General features: G+C 45.4%; 1 protein-coding gene across 1 annotated transcript in view; it reads right to left on the reverse strand.

Annotated features, from left to right (window-relative positions):
* TENM4 (teneurin transmembrane protein 4) overlaps positions 1-26,705 on the reverse strand; it is a 511,167-nt gene extending 484,462 nt beyond the window's left edge. Inside the window, exon 1 of the mRNA XM_004683244.2 lies at positions 26,662-26,705. The gene's annotated coding sequence lies outside the window, so the exon portion shown is untranslated. The remainder of the gene's footprint in view (positions 1-26,661) is intronic.
* Between the last annotated feature and the right edge of the window lie 1,263 nt (positions 26,706-27,968).

The following is a 27,968-nucleotide window of genomic DNA, read 5'->3' on the forward strand; positions in this document are numbered from 1 at the left end:
AAAAAATACCAGATGGTTTCATTCATAGCAGGAGCATAAAGGACCGGGGGAGTGGGTGGGAGAGGAGCAAAAACAATGAACAACTATATACCAGAGACATTGCATGGGAGTTGAGTGAGAATGGGATAAAAAATGGGGCGGGGTGGGGGATGGCCATGGAACTATGGTGATGGTACATAGGTAACTGGTGGTGGGAAGTCCCTGGGGATTACAACCAAACTGGAAAAAGGCACAAAATGATATAAAAATAAACTAATATAAAATTTAAAAAAGTAAGAAAAGACCAAATGAGGAAACTGATCTAAAAGTTTAAAATTCTCACAAGACTGAACCTCACCACTTACTGGTTGTGTGGCCCCTAAAGCCATGGTTTCTTTGCCATGAACATACACTGTAAAGATCTGTGGACAGGTCAGGGTTGGTCTCCGTGATCTAGGGAGATGTGTTCCGACTGGCTCTCAGCCACCCATTTTCAGGTTTCTCACCCCATTATGGTTGTACATTTAACAGAAAGTTCTAGAGACTGGAAGGCTCATTTTCCTTCCCCACTGGGGACCTGGGCATTTGTCTCTCTGTTGTGACAGGCCTGACCTACAATTCGTCTTACCTACAATTCTGGAACTTTCCAACTAGGCTCAATGAGACAGCCTTGTGGCAGTAACTTTGGGTGCTAGAAGAGAACTCACTGCCTCCCCCATAGGTCCAGGTTATATATATCTTGGACATATTCAACAGATTCCATGCCCTGGGGTAATGAGTTTTCAGCAAAAAGCAAAAATGCTCTGAGTCCTGTGTTGACTAGAAAATGGGCCTCACAGCAGGTCCTCTCGAGGCAAAGGTGTGACTGAAAACAGGCTGGGTCTGTTTCCACAACTCATGACAGTTTGTTGAGAGCACATTTGTGTCACCAAATGGCCTGGGGATTGTTTTCTCACATAATATCACACCCCCTTGAGGGGGAAAGGGCGCCCCTGAGAGAGGAGAGAGGGACTGAGGGAAGGGAAAGGAGGGACTAGCAGTGCTGCTCAGCCCTGGCTGTTCATTAGACTCATCCTGGCATCTACTAAACTTCCTTACTTGGCTGATCCCAGCCAAAAGAGTCAGAACCTAGGAGGAGAGCCTGGCCATCAGCATCTTTCAAAAACCACAGAGAATCCTATGCTGAAGAAGCACCTTATTTATACCTAGGCCTCACTGGCACCTCACCATGCGGACATTGGTCCTGAATTGCAATTGGAACTAGGTCCAGAGCCCAGGTCCAAAACCACCAAACAACCTCGTCTCCTAGATACTAACCCAGAAACCCAGGTTCACACTGTTTTCCTCATGCCTTCACAGCAAACTATTCCCGTATACTCTCCCTACTTGCCACAGCCTCCAGTGATTTCATTTTCCCATTTGGCATTTTGTTTTGATGTTCAGGGCATAAAGGGCCAATAGCTTCCCTGGAGCTATTTCTCCTCAGTAGCAGTGAAATAGTTTAGCAATTTGGGAGCCATTTAAAATGCATTGTTTTGCTGGGGGAATTTGTGTGTGTGTTTGGGTGGGGGGAGGTGTTGGGGCGGAGGGGTGGTGGGTCTCTGCCTTTTTCTTCTTCTAAATCCTAGTGCAGAACACAGTTGCCTCCAGTCAGGGCTGCTTTTCCCCAGAGTCTCTTTACTCATTTGGCTGGAAGTCCTTCTGTCTGTACTGTGCTCTGTGTGTGGGTCAAGACAGGAGACTGGCAGGTGATCATAGACTGTCCAGGTCACCAGGAGCACAGACTCAGGGCACCCCAGAGCCTCGAGCTCAAACCTTAACTCCACCACTCCTACCATGTGACCTCGCTTAGGCGCTAAGCCTGGACACCTCTGTTGAATGACCACCTAGCATCAACTTACTTAGGGACAGCTGAGAGGGAGGGCAAAGTTTCTGCACATGGTTTATTAGTGAAAAACAATAAAGGCTTCTAGTATTTAAAGTCAGGGGTGATTATTATTCAGCAACTGTCCTCATCTTTGTCTCCTACAAGGCCAGACCCTCCAATAGGCCACATAGAAGACTCCTCGAACAGCGAGTCCTGGACTGAATGTTCTGAGGAAGACTTTTTTCTTGGGGGGAGGGGGGGTGCTTGGCCTCCAAAACACAGCCTAAGAGGAACAGGCTGATGCAAACTGTAATGAGTGTCACTGCTTAAGACTCCCATCTCAAAAGGTTGGACTCCACGGATCAGGTTGACTGGGACTGGGGTGTTAGCTAAAGTTCCTCAGATGATTCCAGTGAGCAGCCAGGATTGAGAACCTCTGCCTGGTTCTTCCTTCACTCCATTCTCAAATGGGTGATGTTACCTAAGGAACAATCCCTAGACTCCTCAGAGCAACACAAATGCATTTTCAGTGAAGCGTGGTGAGTTGGTGGGAACAGAACTAACCTATTTTCACTCACACCCTGGCTTAGGAATGGAAACCAGGCCTAGGTCCCATGCCGGCTTCCACACATTTGACTGGCAAGTGCTTAGAGAGCACCATCTCAGTGCCAGGCTCTGAGAGGACTGGGGGAACCCATGGGAGGAAGGTGCACTGAACTGGTTTGGGGGCGGGAAGGGGTAAGCAACTGAAGGAAGAGCACAGCTACCAGGGGGGGAGGCCAAGCATGGGACTGACGTGGTCTGAGGAAAATCTGACCATTGCTCCCTGAGATGGATGGGGTGTGGGGTGGCTGGGATGGGTCAGGAGGAGTCCCTGTTGCTAGATAGGCCTTGGCAGTTTGAAGAAATGAAAGATGGCCAGTGTGTAAAACAAAGAGAAGGTGGGGGGTGGGGGCAAAGGAGGATGAGGAGGCAGTGGTCAGGGGGTGACCACAAAGCATTCATGGAGAGGCAGAACACTGTGGTGTGGCCCCTGGGATAATGGCCACTGGAGCTGACCGCTAGCCTTCAAATCCTGCCTCAGTCCCTTAGCAGCTCTGGACTTGAGACTTAATTTCTCTGTGCTTCAGGGTCTCCATCCCCCAAATGGAGATTACATTAACACTACTTGCCTTCAGGAGTTTCTTGTGAACATTAACTTAAATGAGTTAATTCAGGTAAACTACTTCAAGAAGAGCCTAGGACACAATAAATAGTATACAAACACTTGCCATTGCTCTTATTATGTGGGAGCTACTGGTTCAGCCTCCTCATTTGCAAAATAGGTATAATAACGTATCTCATTCGGAACGCCACCGTGAAGATTAGAGGAGGAGTGTTGCCAGAGTGCTTCCAGCACTACTGGATAGTAGGAAATGTGGTAGGCACATAACACTACTCCCATCACCACCATGCACGTTTAATCATTATGCACACTGGGGTGGGGGGCTTGGCATTCTGGGAGCAAACTTGCAAACAACCAACTGCATCCAGAAGTGGGGACGGGCTCTCCTGGAGGAAGTGTGCATGCACAGGGCTCGGCAGGCCCTCAAGAAGTCTAAACATCCAGGACCCTCTCTATGAATTCCTCTCTACTCCTAAGGTCATCACACATGATCTGCAGACTCTTCCCCCTATCAGTAGGCCTCTCCTGTCTGTCCCCCTTCCCCCCACTCCCGTGGCTAAGAGACATCAAATGTAGATATCTCCTGTCTCCCAGGAGCCTGAAGCACTTGAAAAAGCATGTCACTCAAGGCTATAAAGTGGTCCTGTTGAGAGTGGGGTGCTCCCCAAGCCTTCTCTGCCCTCACAGAATAAAGAACAGCAGGGCCAACCGAGGGCACAGCCGGGCTGCTGAGCACCTTCCTAGGCATGCTCCTTCAGAAAAAGACTGAGAGAGGAGGGCCCAGGGCCCGTGGGGTCTCCAGCCGCATCCAGGCCGCCTCTCTCTGCCTCTCCCTGGGTGCAATTCATTGGCAACCTCTAAAAATAGCCAAAGTTATTCAGGGAAGTGCGCCAGGCTCTGTCTCGGGAGACCCCGGCACACCCCTCTCAAAAAAACAGTCCCAATCAGGTAAGCTTCCTCAATCCAGGTCTCGCCTCACCAGCCTGGAATCCTTCAGAAGGATCCAGAGACAGGCAGCAGTGCCAGATGCTGAAGACAGCTAGAGTCTAGGGGCCCCAGCTGTGTCTTCCGAAATGTGTTTTCACTTACAAAAAATCCTTTTCCTTTTGATTTTGAAAGTTATGTCTTTGTTGTTCTACATTGTATATGAAACATGGAAAGGTGATCTCACCACCTAGCAATAGACTGATTTTAGTCTAGCCTTCTGCTCTTCACGATATCACACAAGCACACGTGCACACTCATGTAGAGAACTGGCATAGTGCATTTATATCTTTTCTTCCCATTGAATATTGTTAAACCTCCTTTTATGTGACCGGGAAATGGCTTTTGTATAGACGTTAGCACATCAACTGTGCTTCAGAAAGTCATGGGTTCAAGTGCTGACTGTCTTTTGCAGGTTTGGAGATCATGGGCAGCTTCTTAAACTCTTTTAAGCTTCAGTTTTTGACTTTTAGAAAGCAGGATCAATAATCATAGTCCTCTCAGGATTGTTATAAAGATACAGTGTTGTGTTTTCCTAATGACTCAGTAAATGCCTTAACTCCACCAGTGGACTCTGTAGGACTATCACTGAGTCATTATTTTCCTCTTATAGAGATTTAGCTTATTTCTAGGGTCACCCACCACTCTCCATCCCCTATCTTGGGAAGTACTGGAATTCATAGAGAGGACAGTCATGGCAGCACCCTGGCTGGAAATCTTGCAGGCCAGTGGCAATTAACTGGTGAACGGAGAATGGGGTAGGGTTGAGGATGGGGGTGGGGGCGGGGTGAGGTGGACACAAGGTCGCAAAGGCCTCTACTGTGACCTCCCAAGGAGGCCTGCCTCTCATAGCCTCCACAAAGCTCTGGAACAATCCAAAAATGCTGGAGTCCTGCTACAAACATCCTCCTCTGGGGCAATTCAGGGCCCTATATTACCTAATCCAGGACTTAGGCTGATTAAAAAATATATATATATATATATATATTTATGTATGCATTCAGAACTGGGGTACAGGCCAGAGGTTCAGTCAGGTGTGGTGAGAGGTTTCACCAGAGGTAGAGTGGGGAGCAGAACAGGCAGATCAATGAAGTATACTGCTGAGGGGAGCAGTGGGCGGGCCAGGAGAATTCTGCATTGCCATGTGGGTCACCTCCATAGCTGGGGATAGAAATTACACTGAAGTGGCTGTGGCCAGCTTGCAGTGCTGTGTCCTAACCCATTGTAACACCGGGGAGGGCCCTAGGCTGATTCTTAATCAGATTCTATTGTCATCATCTTTATTTTCCATAACCAGTTCTCATGGAAGCAGAAATACCTACTGTCCACACTTGCATCCTTTCACTATGCTTGAAAGTGTGACAAGCTAAGCCCTGATGAATAAAACAAGACTCAGAGAAGTTAGGTGATTTCTCCATAGCAACACAGCTTCAATTAGAAGCTCATATGGGATGTACTGTCTGTTCCCTCCTACCCCATCCCCACCACCCCCTTCCACCTCCAAATTCAAATATGAAAGGCCACCCCCTAGCATCCCAGAATATAACTGTATTTAGAGGCAGGGTCTTTAGAGAGGAATTAAGGTAAAACAAAGTCATGTGTGTAGTCCCTAATCCATATGACCGGTGTCATTTTAATTAATGATTAGGAAAACAAAAACACAGGGGGCTGCCTCATAAAGCCATAGAGAGAAGCACCCTCTATGAGCCAAACAGGGAGGCCTTAGAAGAAATCAAGCCCACCAGCACCTTTCCCTGAGACTTCCAAATCCCAGAACTGTGAAAAAATGAATTTCTGATGTTTAACCTACCCAGTTTCTGGTAACTTGTTAGCACCCTAATACAAAGCTTTAAAAACAGAACAGAACTCTTAAGTTTATAAGGGTACAAAGTAATTTCTATGTTTTGATGTTTACACTGACCTTGTGAGGTAGAAGGAGAGTTTTTATTTCTGTTTGGTTGGAGTGAATGAGGAAATGCCCTATGTATATAAAGCGCTTGGCTCAATGCCCGGCAATAGAAGGTCACTATTTTCATCTTCAATGAGACGCCTGCCATGGACCCTAAAATGAGGCTATGAAGAGTGGGTGGATGCCTTGGGGGGAAGGTTTCACCCTCCATGGAAGGAGAGAGTGCCATGGGTAGACAGGCCAGGTCAGGAGGGGGTTGCAGGGGAGCAGAGGTAGGATGACAGCTGGGGACCCCACCATGTGGCAGTGTCCTCACTGTCATGGCATAAGCAGCAGTAGCAATAGCAGCAGCACCTGATGGCCTGTTGGAAATGCAAATTCTGGTGCTTTGCCCCAGATCTAGTGAACCAGAAACTAGGGATGAGGCTCAGCAAGCCAATCTGTGTTTCACAAACCCTCCAGGTGGGACCAGTGTGCAGTGAAGTGCCACTGGGCTACAGGAGACTTAGGAAACTACACAGGCCGGTTGGGAAGAACACAATTATCTTTAACCAATGTTCAGAGACACTGAAATTCAGGAGAATGCTTCTTCTCCCACATTTCACCAAATCTTTCAGGAGCCACAACTGGATTGTGTGTGTCCTCTGGTATCAGCTGACTCCAGTTCTAAGAAATGGCAAGAAAGTCAAACAGACAACCACTATACCTAGTGTCCACCTAGTTTCTGTGCATACTGGGAATTTTTTGAAAATAATTCTACTTGGGGCATTACAAGTGACTCCTGTCTGATTGCTGAAACATTTGGAGTCACCCAGAAGAGATGGTTTGTCATCTATTGTCAGAAACTGGCCATCAGTGCCACATCAGGCAAAAGCCTTTGGAGACTGAGCATATCCAGAGAGGGCGAGGTCATCCAGGGTCACACAGAAGACTGATTGGGTTGGGTCTTTCAGGTTCATTCCTCAACACTTATCAGTCATGTGTGGTGCCCTTGAGGGATGTCAGTATCCAGCAAAAGCCACTGACACAACTTCTATTTTCATCCCACCTCTTTCTGGTTCAACTGGCATATGTATGCTTTTTAATTCCAGGCTGATCATTCTTGTCAGAATATGTCAAAGTCAAGGTGGGAGAGGAGAGGGAAAAGCTGTTGCTCCAGGCACAAGCATAGCCTCTGAACTTTGCAACTGTCAGTAGGAATTTCTGTGCATACTGGGAATTATTTGAAAATACTTCTACCTGTGGCATTACAAATGCCTAGTCTGATTACTGCAACACTTGGAGTCACCTGGAAGAGATGGTGAGTCATCTATTGTCAGACTTGATTTAATCAGTCCTGATAGATAAGATGCTGGAAGGATGGGGGACAATCATGTCCCACATGACTTTCTGACCTGATGAATAAAGGCCAAGCTATGGAGCATAGCAGGATGTAGCTTTTGTTCTACTGGTCCAGCAGAGATCATCACTAGGCTCGTAAAATATCTTGGTTAAAAGATGGTAGTTGGTAAGACTGGGCTTGGTCATTCACTATTTTATAGTCTGGGGTGGGGGGAATTTTCATTTTATTAACAATTCTGATGTTGGTGATCGAGGGGTCACACTTTGAGAATCTCAGACTTATAAAGTTCTAGTGAAGGTTCAGTTGGAAGTCCTGTTTACCAGCACAGTTCTGCCACATATCCCTGCTATGGAGGAGGCCAGTATCACCTGAGTCTCTAGTGCCCTATCTGTAAATGGGGTTGACAAGTACTGTTTGCATCTCAGAGTGCTAGGAGTCACAGAGAGAAACAAATAAGGCAGAAGAGTTCTAAAAACTGTGCAGATTATTGAAATATAAAGTAAAACAGCTTTGAGAACCTACGATAAATTTGTGAGAGAAGAGGATGCAGTTGAGAGATTAAATAGCTGAAGAAAGCTTTGGAATCAAGACGGTGTCTAGATTTCTAGCTCACTGATTATCATGGAGAGAATTGGGAAAGTGAGTTGGGAGATGACTAGTCATGTCTCCTGTGCACACTCACCATGGCCCTGCCATAAACAGAGAGCTTGTTCTGTGAGCTGCTGCCCTCTGACTGCCAGCTTTCCTCCTGCGACGGCCTTTCCCTGGCCTCCTTCTCCATGCCCTGGCATTCCTGAGCTCTGCTGTTTTCTGCTGCTCCCACATACAGCTGTGTCCTTTCCATCCACAGAGTCATCCCCAAATGAACAACAGTAGCAATCAGGGAGCAATCATCTTTATTTTTTCCCTTATACAATGCCTGGATGTGCAGATAATGTTTGTCATTGTTACAAAAATGATGGCATGAAAAATGAGGCTCCTGCCAAAGAAAAGAAGGGAAAAAACCCATTTGAATAAACTCAAGTGGTTCAGACCCAATTTCAGGCTTCCTGAATTGTGGTCTGCTGATTCTCTGGTCCTCTTCCCTCCATGGTAAAGGGGTGCCTTGTAAGACCCTGACAGTGTGAGATAGCCCAGTCCATGCAGTGGTTCCTGGAAGCTCTGGGAATCAGGGTGACAGTGCAACTGTTCTGGCATCTGCCATGAGTTCTGGGAATTAAGATGTATGTTTCACTCATAACTGGACTACCAATTGCGAGGAGGGGTCCTCAGTGAAACTAGGTGGATTTTAGAGCATCCCAGGCAGAAAGACTGGACTAGAGGAGGTTCTTGTGGTGAACTGTCCCTGATACCACAAGAAAATCCCACTATAACAACTAACTGAACTAACAACTGTCCTAACCTTACAACTGTCCTGGAAATTGTATATATTGATAACACTCTATAGAGGAAAAAAAACTGAAGGGAAAAGTTATCTCACATCTAATAAACAGTAAAACTGGGGTTCTAATCATGGTTGCTTGATTCAGAAATCTACGATTGAGCTATAGAAAGATAAATAATAATACGTGTTACAAAGGACAAGGAGAAAATGGAAATATAATACATTGCTGATGGGAACATTAGATGCTATATACTACCACTTGAAACTAGCCTGGCAATACCTCAAATGAAACAGTTACCACAGCAGCCAGCAATTCCCCACCTGGATATCCACGTAAAAATGTGTACAGGGACATTCATAGCAACGTTATTCAGAAGACTAAGAAAATGTGAACAACCCAAGTGTTTATCAACTGATGAATAAACAAAATGTGGTATATTCATAAAACAGAATACCTGGTAATAAAAAGGAAAGAAGTGCTGATTCAAGCTACAACAGGTATGAACTTTGAAAACATGGTAAGTGAAGGAATCCAGTTATGAAAGAGCTCATGTTGCACAATTCCATTTACGTGAAGTGTCCAGAACAGGAAAAGCCAGTGACAGAAAACAGATGTTGGGTACTTAGGACTAGATGGCTAGGAAGGCTGTGATGAAGATTTTTGGAGGGAATGATAAAAATATTCTGACATTGACTATGACAATGACTGTATAACTCTATGAATGCACTAAAGGTCATTCAATCACACCTTAAAAATGAGTGAATTGTATGATATATTTAATATCAATAAAGAGTTTGTTAATAAAAAAACCTTGAATAATCATAAAGGGAGAAAAAAAAACAACCATGCTTTTCCCAAGTAATAAAAGCATCTAGAATTATTACTTCTCTACTCATTAACAAATCTTAAGCCCCTATCGTGTGTTGGACACATATCTCTGAGAACTTGTGATGGGGAACTCCTCGTTCGCGTGGGGAGCTGGAATAGAGGCACAAACAATCATGATTCATGGGAGAAGAAGCCAAGGGAAATTAAACAGGAGGATACTATTTCACACCCACTGAGTTGGCAAAAAGTGAAGAAGTCTGGCATTACCACATTGGCGAAGATGCAGAGCCTGGATATTCTGGGCTGCTTGAGGGAGAACATACAGTTGTAATTTGGAAAGAAGTTTGGCAATATTTAGTAGGACTTAAGATACACGAGCCCTATGACCTAGCCATTGTCTGTGTCCCCGAGTCGTACCTGGAAAAACTTTTGCACATGGCACAAGGTGCATGAGTAAGAACACTCATGACTGTGCAGTTCACACTAGAAGACTGGAAATGAAGTCCAGGAATATGAGACAGTATAAACTCTGCTATGGGCTTAGACACAGTGGATAAATTTACATAAAACAGTCATGTGTCGTTTAACGATGTTTTGGTCAATTGTAAACTGCATGGATGAGAGAGGTCTCAGCAGACTCTGCATGCAGGTGCTGTCCAGTAGGATGCACCACTTGGTGTGTGGTGATTCCCACCACAGTGCAGTCACCAAAGGATGCAGGTCTCAGAAAATGGCCCTGTTGTTAAGTGACATATGACTTGTACAACCTCTAAATAGTTTAAACACACATCAAACAATGCTCTCTACTCTTTATGGACATCTGTCAATGTAGCAAAAGTGCAAACACCGGTGTGGAAATGATCCAGATACTGTCTGCTTCACAGGGAGGGTAGGAAAGAAAATGGGGAAATGGTGGTGTATTCAAATGTTACCTACCATATTTATTTAAGGAATTACTTGTAATAACTTTTCTGGAGTTGAAATTTTTTATTGCCATAATTGCGGTTGCCTTCTACACTTTACCCAGTTTCTATAACTGTAACATTTTACAAAGGCTTAACACATGATCACCATCAGGATATCAATATTGATACAATTCACCAATCTGATTCAGATTTTGGTAGTTTTGTGCCTTCATGTACCTGGTGAGTTCTAGTGATACCAATCCCTGAGCAGTTTATGTATCCACCATCACAGTCAAGACAATGAACAAGGTTTTCTCTGGTTCCCACACCTGCATCCCACCCCTACTTTTGTCCCACCCTGACCCTGCAGACCATCACCCTGAGCTCTGCTTTTCAATTTTGCCATTTCAAAACGTTACATCAGCAGACTCAGATGGTACGTGATCTTGTGGTATTATCTTATTTTGGCAAAGCATAATTCCCCAAGAGAGTCATTCAATTGCTGCCAAGTTATCAGTAGTTCATTCCTTTAATTGCTGAGTAGTAAATATTCAACCCATGGTGTGAATATACCAGTTTGTTTCGCCATGCACTTGTCAAAGGACATCTGGACTGATTTAAGGTTTTGACTATTATCATACCTGAAATGCTTTAATTTTTCAACTGGGTAGTAGATATATGGATTCTTGCTGCATTATTCTACTGCATGCTTCAAAGGATGACTTCATAGTTGAAATGAAGGAAGGAGAAAAGAGTTAGCACTATACTGCTGGGACAGCTGTGCAGCCACAGTGCTGAGGAGCCTGAGTGCCCAGCTCAGGGCCCCGGACAGTCTGGTCTCCAGGGAGCAGGGCCTGCTCTACTTGCTTGGAGGGGGCAGTGCAAGGAAACGGAACAAGCGTTTTGGGGAATCTCCTGTTTGGTTTCAGAGCCCTTTGCTCTGCATGGCTGTGTGGGTGGACTGCTCACAAAGAAGGCTGAAGAAAAGGGAACAGGACTAAGGGTAGACAGAATGAAATCTGGTATCTTTTAAAGATCCTTGAGAAAGATCCGGAATTGCAACAAAGTGACTACTGAACAGCTGGAAAAGAGTGCCAGTTGGAAAGAGACAGAAGACTGGGAACTTTCTTCCAACTTGAAGTTAAAACTGGTAGGAAATTGTTGCCAGAGGATAGATAAGGAGGCTCTGATCCTATCTGTTGCTGCCAAGTGTAACCTATGTGCCTGCTTCCTGTATATCTCCTACATCCCTCCCCAGGTAGTTTTAACCCTCTTTGCTAAAACCCTGCAGCCACCAGTTACAAATGTCTTAGTCCTGGGCAAAGCATGGGCCAGTGTGAAATTCATGCTACAAATATCTACTGTGGGCCTGGTGCTCAGATACCTGTTCTCAAGAGGTCGGAGCTGGGATACCTAGAAATGCCTGCTTATGGTCAAAACTTGCCTTATCTGAGACTCCCAGGGAGTCTCTGTGGCTCCCCAATGTGGGAGCCAGGTACAGATAGGTGGTTTAGGTCAAAGCAGGTCACAGCAATGTTCACCTTCTAGGTGGGCCATGAGAACAAAGAGGATTTTGACAGTATCCACAAAAGACCCTACTTCAGAAGAAGAACATTTGCAAAGGCCCAGGGATCAAGAACAGGGAAGACCATAATTATAGCTCCTTTGACCCTAACTGCAACCACATCAACTTATTGCCATGTCAATTTTATGTGTGGTTGGAGAGGCACCGGTGGCTCAGAAACTTGTTCCCAGTGACCATCCTTGGATGTAGGAAGTGAGGATTTGAACCCAGAACCGGGTTCCTTGCTGTGTATAATACATTCTTCAGAGAAAAGAAATTCTACAGGGCCTTCTGGGAAACAAAGTGAAGTCTGGGCTGGCATGAAAGGCAACAGGAAGTCACCGAAAATTAATTACTAAGCAAAGAGTGTCATCAGGGTCCTACTGTAGGAACGCCTCTCGCTCCTCCCTACCTCAGAAGGCCCAGCTCCTTGATTTTATCACTCTTTTTCTGAATTTCTATTTTGATTGTTAACACTTCAAAGAACTAATGTGAAATTTGATTTGGAGAATCAAGCACTTCCCTTTCCCATATTGCAGGTCCACACACACAGCATCTTCCCTCCAGACTGTCTCAAACACTCTGTGCCCCCCAGACATCCATCTCTGCTCTGACTCTCCCTAGGGGTGTCTGGACCCCAAAGGCTCTTAAACAAAAACAAGCAAGAACAATGAAGCCACAGTCAGTATTTCTCCAATGGATGTTGTCTGCCTTGGAGTCACTATTCTGGTCATATGATGTCCAGGGGCCTCTCTCCTTCTGAGATGTCCCCACACAGTGGAGGGGAAGGACTTGTCCTCACAGGGCAGTGGGTTTTCTAGATTTGAAGCCTGGCTCTGTCATTTGCCACCTGTGTGAGCTGTGTAAGCTTTCCTCCTTCAACCTAGGTTGGGTGAGAAGGTACCAAATGTCTCCTCAGTCCTGGGTGACTCTTCAAGAACTGGTAGTACCCTGGGGCTAGCCACGTGATCAGCTCCTGGAGCTGGATGACAATAGCAACACCCACCCCTGAGATAGGCTGTTGTGAAGATCAACAACACACAGGAACATACGGGAAAATTCTGGCTAACCACAACATGCTTTACAAAGAGAGAGTTTTATTATCTTATAACCCAGTTCATTCCCATGCCTGCCAGCGCCCTGTCTTTTGTGAGTGTGTGCGTGCGTATGTAGCAGCTGGGAGAAGAATGAGAAGGGGTGTATGTGTGGAAGGAGGATGAAGGAGCTGCAGAGTATTTTGCCAGACCGTGTCTGGGCTTCCTAGGCTCATGCCCTGACATGCTCTGAGCAGAGATGATGAACCAGAACCTTCATTGCAGCATCAGGCAACAGAAAACAGAACAAGTGTCAGGAGAAGTCCCGGTGCCTCGCTTTGTGGGGCATGACGCTCCCTGGCTTGTGGGTGTGGGTGCTACAGTGTCCGTGGTGTGGAAGCCAGGCCTTTCCAGTGTCCTCTACAGGGACAAGGCCAGACTGGACTAAGGTGGAAGCAGTGCTGGGAGGATCACTCTGACTGGATTGGAAGAAGGGAGAGAGTTGTGCCCACTGCTAGAATGGAAAACTCTTCCCTTTCTTGTACCAGTCACTGGGATTCATAATTAAAGGAGCCTCTGACCTTCCCTTTAAAATTGACCCAGAAGCAGCAGAGTGGATGGGATCCCTGGGTTCGGAGTCACACACAGTGGGCTACTACTTGTTCTGACTCTGCCATTCATCATGTGGGGAGAGGTCCTAATTTCTCTTAGTCTCAGTTTTCTCAACTATTAAAATGGGAATGAGGGGCCCTCCCTGGTGGTGCAACAGGCTAAAGTGCAGCACAATGATACTATCTGCAGCCACTGCAGCATGAGTTTGATTCCTGGCCAGGAAGTGACCCACATGGTGCAGCACACCTCTCCTGACCCACCTGCTGCTCCCCTCAGCAGTGTATTTCAGTGTATCTATCTGTTCTGCTCCCCACTCTGTCTCTGGTTAATCCTCTCACCACTAACTCCCACTGGCCTAGACCCCAGTTCTTGTATGCATAAATAAATCTTTTAAAAAATAAATGAATAAAATAGGAATGAAAATGATGATGAAAATAACAGTTGAGTTGGTGTGAGGTTAAGTGAGAGAGTGCAGTAAAAGAAGAATACATTAGTTCATAATAATGTTAGTATAATAAGTAGGTATGAAACTTAATAAATAGCAATTCAATATATGTTAGGAGTGCTTGTCACATTCCAGGCATTATTCAGTTAAATTTAATCTAGGCAGGTGCCCACTGGGGAACTTGTGAGGCTGTTGACAGAGGGAAGTGTGAGGTTTTGGGGGAACCAAGAAGAGCCATTCTTTCCAGTCTCTTTCTGCTATCCTCCCTTTCTACTCATACCACGCATGGCTGGTCCTGGGTCAAAAATTTCTCCCTCAGCACTAGTGAAGAGGATTTAGAGGCCAAGAGTTGGAGTTGAAGCCCTCACATTAACTAGCAACTTATGGGAAAACCTAACTCTCCCTTTGCAAGACAATCACTAATAAGCTTTAACTTCACCTGAATGTCTTCCCTGACATTAATTGTTCCAAACACAATGAATATTAATTGTGCCTCTGAAGGAAGAACCAGGAAATGTTGACTTTGATAATTCAAATGAATCACTCTCTAGACATTTCCAAGAGTCCAGGGACATTTTTCATTTACGTGGTCCCAGACAGGAGAATCCTCTTATGCATGCTGTTCATGGCCTGCAGCCTTGAGGGTTTGTAAACAGCTCCCTCTGTTCTCACCAGCCCTGGACCCTCTGCTGAACATCTGTGTGTTGGGCTGGAGGAGACAAGCAACTCACAGGTAATGATGTTCACTGAGTACTTGCTATGAGCCAGGAGATTTACAAGCCTTATTTCATTTACTCCTCAAAACAACATCATGAGGGGAGGTGTTATTATCCCATTTTATAGGTAAGGAAACTGAGACCTAGAACTTACTTAGTTCGTTTCAGTTTATACAGGTTGTTAAATGAGGGTGCAGTGTAGTGTGGTTCAAATGCAGGCACTCATTCAGATACATCAGTGGTTCTCTGTGATCTTTTCCACTATAAACCCTGCATGCCACCCAAGCTAAGAAGCCATTAAGACATTTGTCCAACCCCTCTCCCTTCCTATAAAATTTTAATGCACTGTGGCCATGTGTTGAGTCATAACCATTGTAACAAAGATCTTTTTTCACCCCCTCATCCCTTACGACCCAGTTTTGCCCCCCTTGGGGGTACCAAGGTGCTTGTTGAGAATGCATAGATTTATCAAGCAGTTATCCTAGTGTTATCCCTGGAGTGGAGGAGGTAAGGACTTGCCCATGACCAAGACAGGGAAAGGAAAAATCAACTGCACCCTTTCTTCTAAGTGGAGATTTCATGTTTTTTCTTTTATTTTTTTTTTTTTTTTTTTTTTTTTTTTTTTTTCCGAGGGCCTGGCAAATGTGGGCTCTCTGTCTCTAGAATGCTAACCGTTCCTCATATTTTAGACTCTACTTTTTATGGGAAGCCTACTCAAACAATCCCAGGTTAGTCCCGCTGGGGTCCCAGTTCTGTTCCACCAAAGCAATGATTAATTGATCACACTCTATGACCACTGCTCAGGTAAATGCCCTTGTGCATGAGAGGCAGGACTGTGGCTTATCCATCCCTGCATCCCAAAGCCTAACATTGGGGGGCAGGCATGAAGCTGGTACTCAGTAAATGTGTGTGAAGTGAATGAACAGACAGGCCAATGAATTAAGGCTCATGGCTTGCTGCTTTAACAAGGGCCATGTGAGAGGTGACTGGATCATAGCAGACATGCACAAACACTTTTCAGAATGTGGTAACTTCTAGGTACCTTATGCACAATCAGAATTTCATTGGGCAACATCCATAGTGTAGAGAGGTAGGTTGAGACCTCCTTGGGGCTGGGGCGAGCATAAGCTGAGACCTCAGAAGAGTGACAGTGATGACCTGGGATTCAAGGCCTTGGTCTGTAAATATGGAAATACCCCTCTGTTCTCTTGCTGTGGGTTTTGTGGCAAACTGCCAACCAGTACTACCCAGGGAAACCCTAGTTGATTCAGTGTGTTCACGCTGAAGTGGACAATGGTGACCATTTTTTATTTTTTCCAGCAACATGGCTGCCTAGTCACCTTAAGGAATTCTTCTAATGTAGGGCATGACATAATGGCAGATTAAACAAATAATATATTTTTAAGTAGTGAGTTGATATGATGAGAACAAAGGAAATTCTTAGATGTCAACATAGCCACAATATAGCACGAGTCCAGAGATTTCCAAGCACTGAGCAGGTGACAGGTCTTTGTTACTGCCAGTTCTTGGGGTGTAGAACTTTACTTTTAAAGGACCAAGAAAATAAGCAAAGTCAAAGTCCTTCAAAAAAGAAAAAAATTGGAAGTCAGATTGAAAGTCCCACTTAGACTAGAACCCCAGAAGAAGCCTTGGTTAAAAGATAGACTAGAAAAAAAATATCCCATTTCACAGAGGGCGACAGTAAGGAAACTTGGCCCTCGTGCTGGGCAGAGGGAAAAATTTAAAAAGGTTTTTATGAGAATTCCCACCACACAAATGGCTCTAGGAGTTGAATACATTAGTGTCTTCTGATCAGAACAAAACTCAGTGTCCAAGGTAAACATTTAGTTTAAAAATGACCCCAAGTTTGTGGTCCATTCAGACACCTAGCAGAAGTAAATGTCAATCCTTTGTGGAGCAATGAATTTTCAATTCTGGCCTCAAAGAAGTCCCACAAAGTTTTAACAAGCATACCCATAATTAAAAAGATCACAGAATATGTAAGGACAAAAATCACCATGAGCACGAGACAACAGAAACAATGAAAACAAATCAGATCTATGATCACTCTAGGTTCTGAAATAATTGGATTTATAAAATAACAGTGTTTGATATTTAAACAAGTAAATAAAGGTAGTAAATGTTGAAGTAAAGAACAGACTACAGACTATCAAAAAAGATAAATATACTGAAAGGAAGGCAACCAAACTTTTGGAACTGATGTTAGTGTAAAGTCTTCACAAGGCCGTTCTAAATACAAACTGTAATGACAGTATGAACGTTGGTACTGGAATCAGAAAACTAAAATGTTGTGTGACTTTAGCTGATCACTGCCAGTCTCTGAGCCTCAGTTTCTACATCTGCAAATGAAAGGATGGAACTAGATAACCTCCTAAGCCCAACTCCATAAACCAGTATTCTATTATGCAATACATCATATCTATCGAACACCTGCATTTCTTGTGTGCTACCTCTACAGGATGATAGACATTTCATATGAATTTTAATCCTTATGATAGGTCATTAATGTATGGCCGCTTATTATGCCCATTTTACATATTCAGAAATGAAAGCACAGAGAGATTAATAACTTGCTCAGACTCCAGAAAATGAAACCTCGGAGGATACACAGGTGCAGAGTCCATCTGTTTGATTCCAGAGCCTCTCTGCAGGCACTGTACAGTCATGCGTTGCTCAAAAATATTTCCATCAGCAACAAACCACACAGAGCAGACCACATGGCTCAGGCATATAGTAGGCCAGTTCATCTAGGCTTGTGCAATGGTGTATGACATTCATACCACCACAAGGCTAATCACGTATCTCAGAACCCATTTCCATCACCAAGTTATGCACGACTGTCTATCTTTGTAACATGCTTGAATCCTAACATCTGGGCTCTAGGACCCTTGCATTTATCAGAAGTCTCCATGGCCAGGGGCAGCTCAATAGACAGCGTAGGTGGCTAACGACAACCTTGCCACTGGGGTGGCCAGGACACCATGACGTGAATTATCAAACACAGATATTGTCAAGTACATCCTATGGACAAACTCCGTGTTAAGTTAGACAAGATGCATTTATGCCAGAGAAGCAACCTGTGACAGATCACAGGCCTTCCCTTTGGAACACCCACATTTTGGTATAATTTTTACCTGAAAGCACATCTCCATGCCTTGGTTTCCTTGTGTGTAAAACAGGGATGAAAATAGCACCTAGTATCACTGGCTTGTTGTATGGATTAAATGAGCTAATACAAGTCACGCATGCAAGGGACACACCACTCTTGCTGCTGTTCTTGTTATTATTTTCAACCCAGTGGGAAGGAAGGAGCTGTGCTCTGTAGTAGATAACCTTGATTCAATTCCTGGCTTCCCCCACTTCCCAGCTGTGTGACTTGAAGTCAGTGACCCTCTCTGAGGCTCCACAGCCCCATCTGTGAATCAGAAATAACAATGCTTACCTCACCGGCAGTTGTGAGGGTTAAATGGACTGTGAAATACGTGGTGCAGTGGCTGACATGTAATAGGTACTCAACAAATGTCTGTTCTCACCCCTGCAGCATTTTCTGCACACTTGGCTTTCCCACCATGGTTAGAATCCAAAGAGGAAAAGCTTTCTGTGTTTATAGAGGTTGACTCACTGTTCTTTTCCACCAAGGGAGCTTTCAGAGAAGCTGTGGGGGGTGAAAGAGGTCTAAATACATCCATTTCACAGCATGCAAGTCAAGGCTACATGGTGACAGAGGTCCACAGCCTTGGAAAGGGGTCACTGGGTCTTGACCTTGGCTGTGTTGGCTAAACTGGCTACGGACATGCCCAGCTGAAGATTCCATCAGCAACGAGAGGGAAGCCCACACCGTTACGAGGATTCAGTCATTGAGTCCACCAACGATAATGACAATGACCTTCCCATTTGGAAATAAACCAGGCATTCAGCTTGTCAATGTCCCTGTTATCATTCTGAACATCAAAGACCGTGCAGCAGAACCACCCCAAATATGAGGAATACTAAATAAAGTTCATCATAAAGGGGTTTAGAGGGTGGTGACACCCACAGAAGTGGCCACAACTCTGCCAACAACCAGCCTGGCAGGCCTCAGGAAAGGGCAGAATTCCCTTCCTTCTGAAACTGTCTACTAGTGCTTCCCAAAGCATGGGAGCTGGGCCTGACAGGAGTTCCCACACTGGGATTCCCTTTTTGGACAAACAAGCAACTGTTGGGTTTCTAGCTCACACTGTTACACCTTTCAGAATTCATGTCGGTCGCCTACTCCATTCTCCTCCTCCCTAAGACCCTCACATGCTCACTGAGTCTCAGAGTGCTGCCTGGGCAGACACGAGTGCTGAGAAAGGATGGGGCGAGTTGGGGGGTGAACATTCGGGGGCTCTCTCTGAGGACTGACCATGAAACTCAAGAGGAAGATGAAGCCTTGGAGGACAGACAAGTGTCCTAGGGAGAAAGAGCCTGAAAGCAACACAAGAAAACTGGAGCTGAGGCAGGACCCCTTAGGACACCTGAACCTCAAGGGCAAGAGGATGGTGCCTTCTAGGACCAGGCTCAGCATTCTCTCTCCACCTGGAGGACTTCAGGGTGCTCCTTAACAGACCTGGCATCAAACTCAGTTCCACCAGGTATGAGGACTTGTATGCTCCAAGCAAGACACTTCTCCATGCCTGTTTGATCCCTGGGAAATGAGGATATTCCATTTTCATAAAGATAGAAATATATGTGTAGCCATAATGCAACTACATTATGCCACGTACACTGTGCCTATAGTCTAAGAGTTCAGTATCAATGACCCTTGATTAACTGACACAACTACATCACAGGCAATAATGCATTCCCAGCTTCATAAGCCTGTATGCCTTACCCAATATTTACAGAAGTGGAGGGACTATTTCTCCAGTCTGAAACTGAGAACTTCATCTGTTCCAAGTTGCTCTTTGATCTCCCAGGTTCCCATAGTCAACCAGGATGGACAGTTGTGGCAGAGCTTGGCCAATAATCTCCATATCCTATTGACTCTTGAACTAGTGTCTCAGGCTAATATTTCAAGTGGGACCATATCTTCTATGAAAAGTAAGCAGTATACAAGTGGGGAGTACTAAAGTTCTGCTACATGAGTCCACTGTGGTGGACTCCACAGGGGTGGAAGAAAGAAGTATAATTGGTCAGCTTTCCAAGAGAAAAAACGTGTTTTTGAAATAGTCCCAGAGAATCAGCCTGCAGTACTGAATGCTGTTGGCCACACAAATGGTGCTTAGTCCCTGAGTATTGTGGGTAAGTAACCATGGGCTTTGGAAACAGACTGAGTTGTGGGTGAAATCCCAGTTTCGCTTCAGGGGCAAGAGCAGTGAGCCTCTGTTCATTTGTCTGTAAAATGGGGAAAATACACAGGCCTCCCTGGTGGCACAAGGGGTTAAGTCTCAGCAGTATGAAGCTATCTGCTGCCACTGCAGCAAGAATTGGATCTCTAGCTAGGGAGGTGACCCACAAGGCACAGTAGACCTCTCCTGTCTCACTCACTGGCTCTCCTCAGCAGTGTATTTCAATATATCTGCCTGTTCTGCTCCCTACTGTCTCTCTAGTGAATCCCCCTTCTCCTGTCATCTGGCCTGTACCCCAGTTTTTATATGTATAAATAAATACATCTCTTTTTTCTCATGTTTTTTTTTTTAATAATATAATAGTTTATTTTTACATCATTTTGTGACTTTATCCATCTCAGTTGTAATCCCCATGGGTAAATAAATCTTTTTTAAAAATGGGGACAATACCACCCAATGGTAGTGATAATTAGATAACAGGTGAGGGGGCCTAGAGTGAGTGCTCAGCAGCTCTAGTTCCTTTCCATGGATTCTATTTCTTCTTCTTTTCTAGATATTGACATTACTTCTTAGTAAATTAGAGTTAGTAGTGCATAACTTTGTCTTCTGGTAACATAGTCCTCTGTATATCAAGTAAATTCTTGTCCTTAAACAAAAACAAAAGTCCCTGATCCTCTGCTCAGCACCCTCAGTTTTCCAGCAGGAGACCTCAACCTCCCACCCACTCTGTTGACAAGCTCATCCAGGGGCATCCACCAGGTGGCAAGTAAGGAGGAAGACTTCACCCAACCACAGGGATGTTCACGATGGCAAGAAAGGCTTTCCAGAGGCCACTAGACTGAGACAAACTTTAACTATGAGGAGGATTTTGCCAAGTAGACCAAGATGGAAGAAAGTGTTTTGGACCAAGAGTAAGTGGCACATACAAATCTGGAGGCTTCACAGGGCAACCACTTCCCCTCAGGAGGGCACCATTTCTTCTCCACTGGGTCTGTGTTCACCCCTTTCCTCCCCATAATGGAGGCACAGCCGACTGCTTCCTCACTCCCTGCTAACACAGTGCCAGGATTTCACTTAAAGTTTTCAAAGCATGGCCAGGTTTCCCTTTCTCTCAGGAAGATTGTAAGGTCAAAACTATTTATAAGAATGCCACGCTGTTATTTCCCTTTTCATCCACATTCTGTTATGATTATACAGTGGAGTTTTCCAGATTGAATGCAGAAGCAGATATAACTCTAGTAAGCTAAATATTAAAGAAATTTGCCAAAATGAAGAACAATACCACTCTACAATTTTGCTTGTTTTGGAAAAAGTCATGCTTTGGAAAAATGTACTGTGTGAATGTAAGGACTGTGATCATTATTTTAAATAAGCTACACATAATTCATTTTTAAAATCAGTGCTAACTATTAGTGTGGTAAACTTCAATAGATGTAATTCACATAAACAAATTTTTGGGGGGGTCTTCAATAATTTTGTGGAGTTGAGCAGGTTACTGAAATCAGAAAGTTTGAGAACTGCTTCAGGGCATTTGGTGAGGACACAGGAGGGCACAGGGCTGGACCTGGGCAACCTTCCAGATGGCAGCATATGCCCATTACTGGGAAAAGCATCCAAAGGCACTGTGTGCTTGACCAAACCTTTGTGTCTTGCCAGCTACTCCTTCCCTCTCCCTGCTCCCAGCTGCCATGAGAACCCTCACTGTAGACCAGCTCCCCTTGCTCTGGGCTGTAACTTCTTTCTAAACTCAAGGAGGTATGGGTTGGGGTGGGGGCAGGGGTGGATCTGAAGGAATGAGAGGTGGGGACTTTGGGGTCACAAAAGTCAAGCCCAAACAAACAACTCAATGTCTCTGATTTGTATCTCCCAATGGCTACAAGGTTGGATATCTTGTGTGCTTATTCGTCATTTTTGTATTTCCTTTGGAGAAATGATTATTTAAACTCTTTGCCTATTTTACTTCTAGGCGGTCTGTCCTTCACTGTTGACTTGTAAGAGTGCTTTCTATAGCCTGGATACAAGAACCTTACCAGATCTAGGATTTGCAACCATTCTGTTATTTTTCACTTTCCTTATGGTGTCCTTTGAGGCACAATAGGTTTTCATTTCAGTGACACCATGTTTATATATTTTATCCTTTCCCACCTTTTTTGAATGTGCCAAACCACTGCCTGATCCAACGTCACAAAAATTTATGCCTATGTTTTTGTCTAAAGGCTTCTATTTTGACTCTTAAATTTAGGTTGATGACACATTTTGTTATTTTTGTATATAGCATGAGGAAAGGGTCACCTCATGCTTTTACATGTGCATGTCCAAGTGCCCCAGATGAAGAAATGACCTCACATCTTTGTGCCTTCAGCTCCTCATCTCTAAATAAATTTTAAAAGACCACAGAGTGACTGTCATACATAGAGAAACATGCCCTGTTGGCATCCTGCCCATAGTGGAAAGCCAGTGTCTGTCATGAGAGGGCTGGAAACAGCTCTGAAAGGAATCGGCCCATTGTTAGCCCATTTGGTCCAGGGCTATTTCAACCCTGAAGTCTCCAGCATCCATACCCTATCTGCTCTTCACCAGAGCCTGGCCAGCCTCAGGACAGCGGTTTGAAGCCCCTTTCCCAGGGACCCCTTTTCTGGTGGTCTTGCTTTCTCTTCCTTCCCCAAGTATTTCTCCATTACTTTCTACCTAAGGTTTTGTATTAACTGCCCCCATAAATGAATTAATTAAAAATGTTTAATCCATTATCTTTTCTTTTCTTTTTTTTTTGGTAAGAGAAGTTATGAATAAATGACTGAGTCAATCAAATAAAAGGTCTCAAGTTGAAAGACAGAAAATCAAATCGAAGCCCCTAGAAAAATCTACAGCTGCGTGTCAGAGGTGGCCGAGGTGATACTAACTCCAGTGCACTCTACTTCCCTACCACTTCCCCTCCCACCCTAGAGAGATCCTTTTAAATCAGTCTCCTTCCTCCTCTGTGTTTGCCAACACCTCCAGATTTAGTTTTCTCTCTGAATTTCATTAGTGTCCCATTTGCTTCTCTTTCTGATCTCCAAGGCAGCCAGCAGGTGTTAAGCAAGAGGGGTCTGAGTTGGCAACAGGGGTTCCCAACTCCTGACTGTGGGAGAAGGGGGTATGCAGAGCAGGAGGCCTGGGGTCCCTGGGCTGCAATTCCAGATGATGCTCTGGTCTGCGCAGCTCACACAAACAGTAGCGAGGGCCTAACTGCCTGTCAGGCACTAGGGCTCAGAGCTGGGGAGCTGTGCTTGCCCTTGTGAGTCCCAGGCTCAAGGAGCTAGGAGGACAGACTCATGTGATGCACAGCAGGGACTAACTCCTCTTGGGAAGTCAGAGGGGAGAGGGGGGGATGAGGGGGTCAGTGAGGGGACAGCGGCAGCGGGGACATTCAAGAGAGGATACCATAAACAAGATGGAGCAAGTACCAAGTAAGGACACAGAATCCACTGAGCGATTTCTTGTGTATTTATTTTCTCATTCAATACGCATTTTCTGAGTGACTCCTGCTGCCAGGCTGTGTGCTAGGTGTGCAAGCACCGCCCAGAAGAACACCAGTCCCTGGTCTTGGGGAACTGATGTTCCAGCAAGGGAAGATAGAAAATACATGGCTAAATAGAGTAGTAGTGAGGGCCTCCCGGGTACCTAGGGGCTAAGTCTCAGAACTATTACTCCTAGAACCTGAGTTCCATCCCCGGCCAGGGAGGTGACCCACACAGCACGACCTCTCCTGTGTTGCCTGTTGCTCCCCTCAGCAGTGTATTTCAGCACAGCTGCCTGTTCTGCTCCCCACTCTGTCTCTGGTGAATCATCTCACTCTCCACACCTCTGGTCTATACTCCAGCACTTCTATGCATGCATGCATAAATAAATAAATAAATAAATCTTTAAAAAAGTAAAAGTAAACAGAATAATAGGTACTGTGTTGGGGGTGGTGGTGAGAGATGTTTTATGGAAACATTCAAATAAAGAAGTAGATAGGGGTTGGGACAGTCCTCGCTGCTCTCACCACATAGGCCCAGCCCTCACTCCACTCACCTCCAGTTGTTCCTGAGCAGCAGACATATGCACACTGGGAGCCTTTCAGCTCCATGCAGCTCTGCTCTCTTGGGTGGTGACCTGGAGGTCACTGCTGAACTCTCTGCCTGAAGAACTTTCCAGAAGACTGGAAAAAAGCTGCTTGCCTGTGCCTTGAGGGGGAGCATGTTTATTGCTCAAGGGGGAGTAAGAGGCCAGTGGTGGGAACAAAGGGTGTGCTAGAGAGGTGTAGTCGGAGAGGAACCAGGAGGCGTGTATCAGTGATCAGGCATGCTACCTCCTTTAGCTTCTCTGCATGAGGTGGGTGCCATGGGGCACTTTTGTGTAAAGTGACCTGGTCTGAGTGTTGTCTTCACAGATGCCTTTGTGCCAGACCTTGGGAAGGGAGGGAAGGAGCAGGGTCCCATGAAGAGGCCACTGTATTATTCTCCTTCTGAGATGGTGGCTTGGACCAGTGTGCGACAGAGGGTGGGGTCAGGGTGCTGAGGTAGAGAAGCCAGTAGGGTCAGTGTAAACCTTGTATCTAGGGAGCAAGGGCAGAACTATAGCTCGGGGCAGGGGGAAGGGGGTGAGAAAGGTAGAAAGAACATTCCAGATGGGCCTGGGCCAAGGCCCTGGAATGTGCCAAAGCTAACTATGACCCCACCTTGCTAGGCTTTGGGTCCTGCAACTGTAGCTCTGTAATTCCTTCCTTTCCTCTCTGAATCCAAGGAGCCTCACTCTGGATTTGTTGTATGGGTGGCACCACGTGAGCGACCCAGTGTCTGGTTTCCCTGAGGCCCGCTCGGCTGAGGCTGAAGGCAGGTTCACATGTGACCCCTGGTAAGATGTTAGGGGAACTGGGACAAAGGTCCAGGATGGAGTAGGGGTAGTGGTTTAGAGGAAGAGAAGAACAGTTTTCATGGGTTTAATGGAGTGGGGGATGATATTCTGTTTTTAATTTTATTTTTTCTATCGTTAAAAGTGAGCAATGTTGGCGCTAAAGCATTCACCTTCAGGGTACTCATCTTCCTCCCTTTAATTTGCTTATCTTAAGCACAGAATTGTGAGAACCACCACACAGGGCTGTAGGAGCTAAATGAGAGGCGTAAATCATGCACTTGGCACAAAACCTCAATAAAAGCCCTCTCGTTTAACTGTCCTGCTCTACAAAAAAGCTAAACATCTTAATAGGTCTCCTCAGAGACCATGTGTCTCTGTGGCTAAGAATTATCTCTGTCGTAGTTACACATTACCCAACTTAAAGCAGAGGCCACTTTTTTTTTTTTTTTTTAAATGTTCACTGCTTTATTTCCAGAGCCTACCATGTGCTGGCTTACCGGAAGTACTTGGTGTGCTTTGGTGAACAGTAAATAATTGAACCAGATTTTATATAAAATCTAGGCTTGGTGTGATTCAAGTGACTGAGCTTCTGTTTCTTTACATGCAGAATGGAAGTAACAATATCTACTGTAAAAACAGCAGTTAATACTCATCAGATATCTCTGTCTTCCAGATTTCCAGGGCTCTAGAAATCGCTAGTTCTGGCCCATGGACTTCTGGAAGGAAGCCTTTAAGAGTCAGGGCTCAACCTTCCAGCTAGCTCTTTATTGCTGCAGAGACCAAGGTGGCACTTGTTCCTGGTGGCTCACCTACAACATGGCAGAGCTGGCATCTGCCTGGCCCCTGCATCACCGTGTGGAGCAGAGCCCTCCACCTACAGCAAGGATACATGGAGCGTGAGTAGGAATGAAACCTTTGCTGCATTAATCCACTGAGATTCTGGAGTTAACTTATTATTGTAGCATAACTGAGAATGGTGGGGCTCAGCCCCCCATCCTGCAAGGTGACTCAGAAGATAAGAAAAAGTACTTGGCTTATAGTAGATTTCCAATAAAAGCCTCACACCCTGGGTTTAGGGTCATCCATCTGCTTCTTGGGCCTTCTCATCTTGGCCAGTCTCCACTTACGAGTCTGCCTTTCTCTGTGCATTGATCCTTCTCTAGTTTAAAAGACCCTTCCATTTTCACACCCAAGCCAGGATTTCCTACTGTTTTTTCCTACTGCCATTGCTCTTCTACACTGTGATACAAAGAAGACTCCAGAGAGCCATTCTTGCCAGATGGGCCTGACCCCCACACTAATGTCCTCTGGACAGTTACCAACTTGCCTCCTCCCACTCCATTCCCGACGATGTCTCTAATTCTACACCAGTTCAGCTTAAAATGAGAACACCAAATTCTGGACCTTCGAACAACTGTGCTCACTACTGTGATCCAGGACCTGCCTCTGTGGTTCTGGGTGCCCTCACCCCCCTGTCCTCCACCCCCACCACAACACCTCGCCATCTGGGTTGCTGACCTGGCCTCCAGCAGCCCCCAGCCCTCCCATGGCATCTGCTCCCTGAAAGGCCACGTCCACTCTGGCCTGACCTTCGTTACCTTCCATACTGCTTAGTGGCCAAAGCCTTCAATCAAAAAGTGTACATGTTTTCAGATTCCAAGATGGCATTTCACACCACTGCCACTGGTTTGCAGAAAATCAGAGCAGATGAGGGGACTAACCTGGCTCCATGTCAGCACGTTCTGAAGAGTCAGCTCTGTCCGTGGGCCCTGCAGGCCTCTCCCCAGGGCCATCAGATCTTGCAGACTGGGCTGGATCCTTTCTGTTGGAGCAGAGAACAAAGACTCAGCTGGGTAAGGGGGTCAAATGCTCTGACTCCTTGTCTTAGATCTCTCCCCAGTAAACACAAACAGGAGGATGGTCCCTTGCAATGAGGAGAAGCAAGGGTGGTCCCAAACACATCAGGGCCCCACACCAGTGCACTTCCTCCATGCAGCCTCCTCAGGAGGTTCTGCCTGACCTTCCCATTTCTGGTTCTTTGATCTCATTGGTGCTGTGGGGATCATGGGGGAGTCTTGCAGCCATTGTTTACATGCTGCTCAAGCCCCTCAAGGGCAGGCGCTGTGGATCAGTTCTTTATAACTGTGCTGCCCAGTGTGGGAGGAGGGAGAGGGAGAAAGGCTAGCTGCACTGGCATCTCACAAGGTGGGGTTCTGAGCTTCGCTGGGGGCAGGGAGGAGGTAAAGGGCTGGCTGAGGCACTGGCGGCTACAACAGCTCTTAAAGATTCACAGACAAATCAACACACCACTTAGCCTCTTTGAGCCCTAATGTTTTGTTCTGTGAAATGGGCCAACCTTCCCTGGGTGTGCCATAAGGGGGCACTAGGAGTCACCTGGGCTGAGTTCTTTCACAAAACAAGTTCTATGTCTGACCCAACTGTATACAGCCCTGTAACCTCCAGCAAGCCGATTTTACCTAGAGCATCTGTTTCCTCCTGCCAAAGAGAAAAACTTTCACTGGGTGAGCTATGAAGTCCCTTCTGGTCCTCGAATTCTGTGATGATGAGTCTGACTCATCTCTGCATCTCTGGTACCTAAGGAGATGTATTCAATAAAGGCTTGTGAAATGGATAAAGGAAATCCTATCTCGTGCAAAAGAACGTTGAGGAGAGGCTGGGGTTTGAATGCAGGTCTCAAAATCTCAAGTTCTGTGTACTTTTCCCTGCACCAACTACCACATTCACTTGCTAGAAGCGTTTGTATATGACAGACACACTCAGCTAAAGAATAAAGCATGAAAGATACAGTTAGGAATCTGAAGTAAAAAGTCATTATTTCAAAAATCCCCTGAATACATATTTTCCAAATATACCCAGGATCCTAGCTAAGAAGGTATTATTATCTATTATAAGGTGAGGAATTACTGGCATTTTCCATGAAAAGAACAATTCTCCTAAGTGTGAAATTTAGTTAGCTGCATCTTCACTGCCTATCTTTCTTCATTGTAAATTTTCATTATTGTAAAAA

This window comes from Condylura cristata, unplaced genomic scaffold, assembly GCF_000260355.1.
Source record: "Condylura cristata isolate star-nosed mole 26May11 unplaced genomic scaffold, ConCri1.0 scaffold00015, whole genome shotgun sequence".
In the NCBI taxonomy this organism is placed as follows: domain Eukaryota; kingdom Metazoa; phylum Chordata; class Mammalia; order Eulipotyphla; family Talpidae; genus Condylura; species Condylura cristata.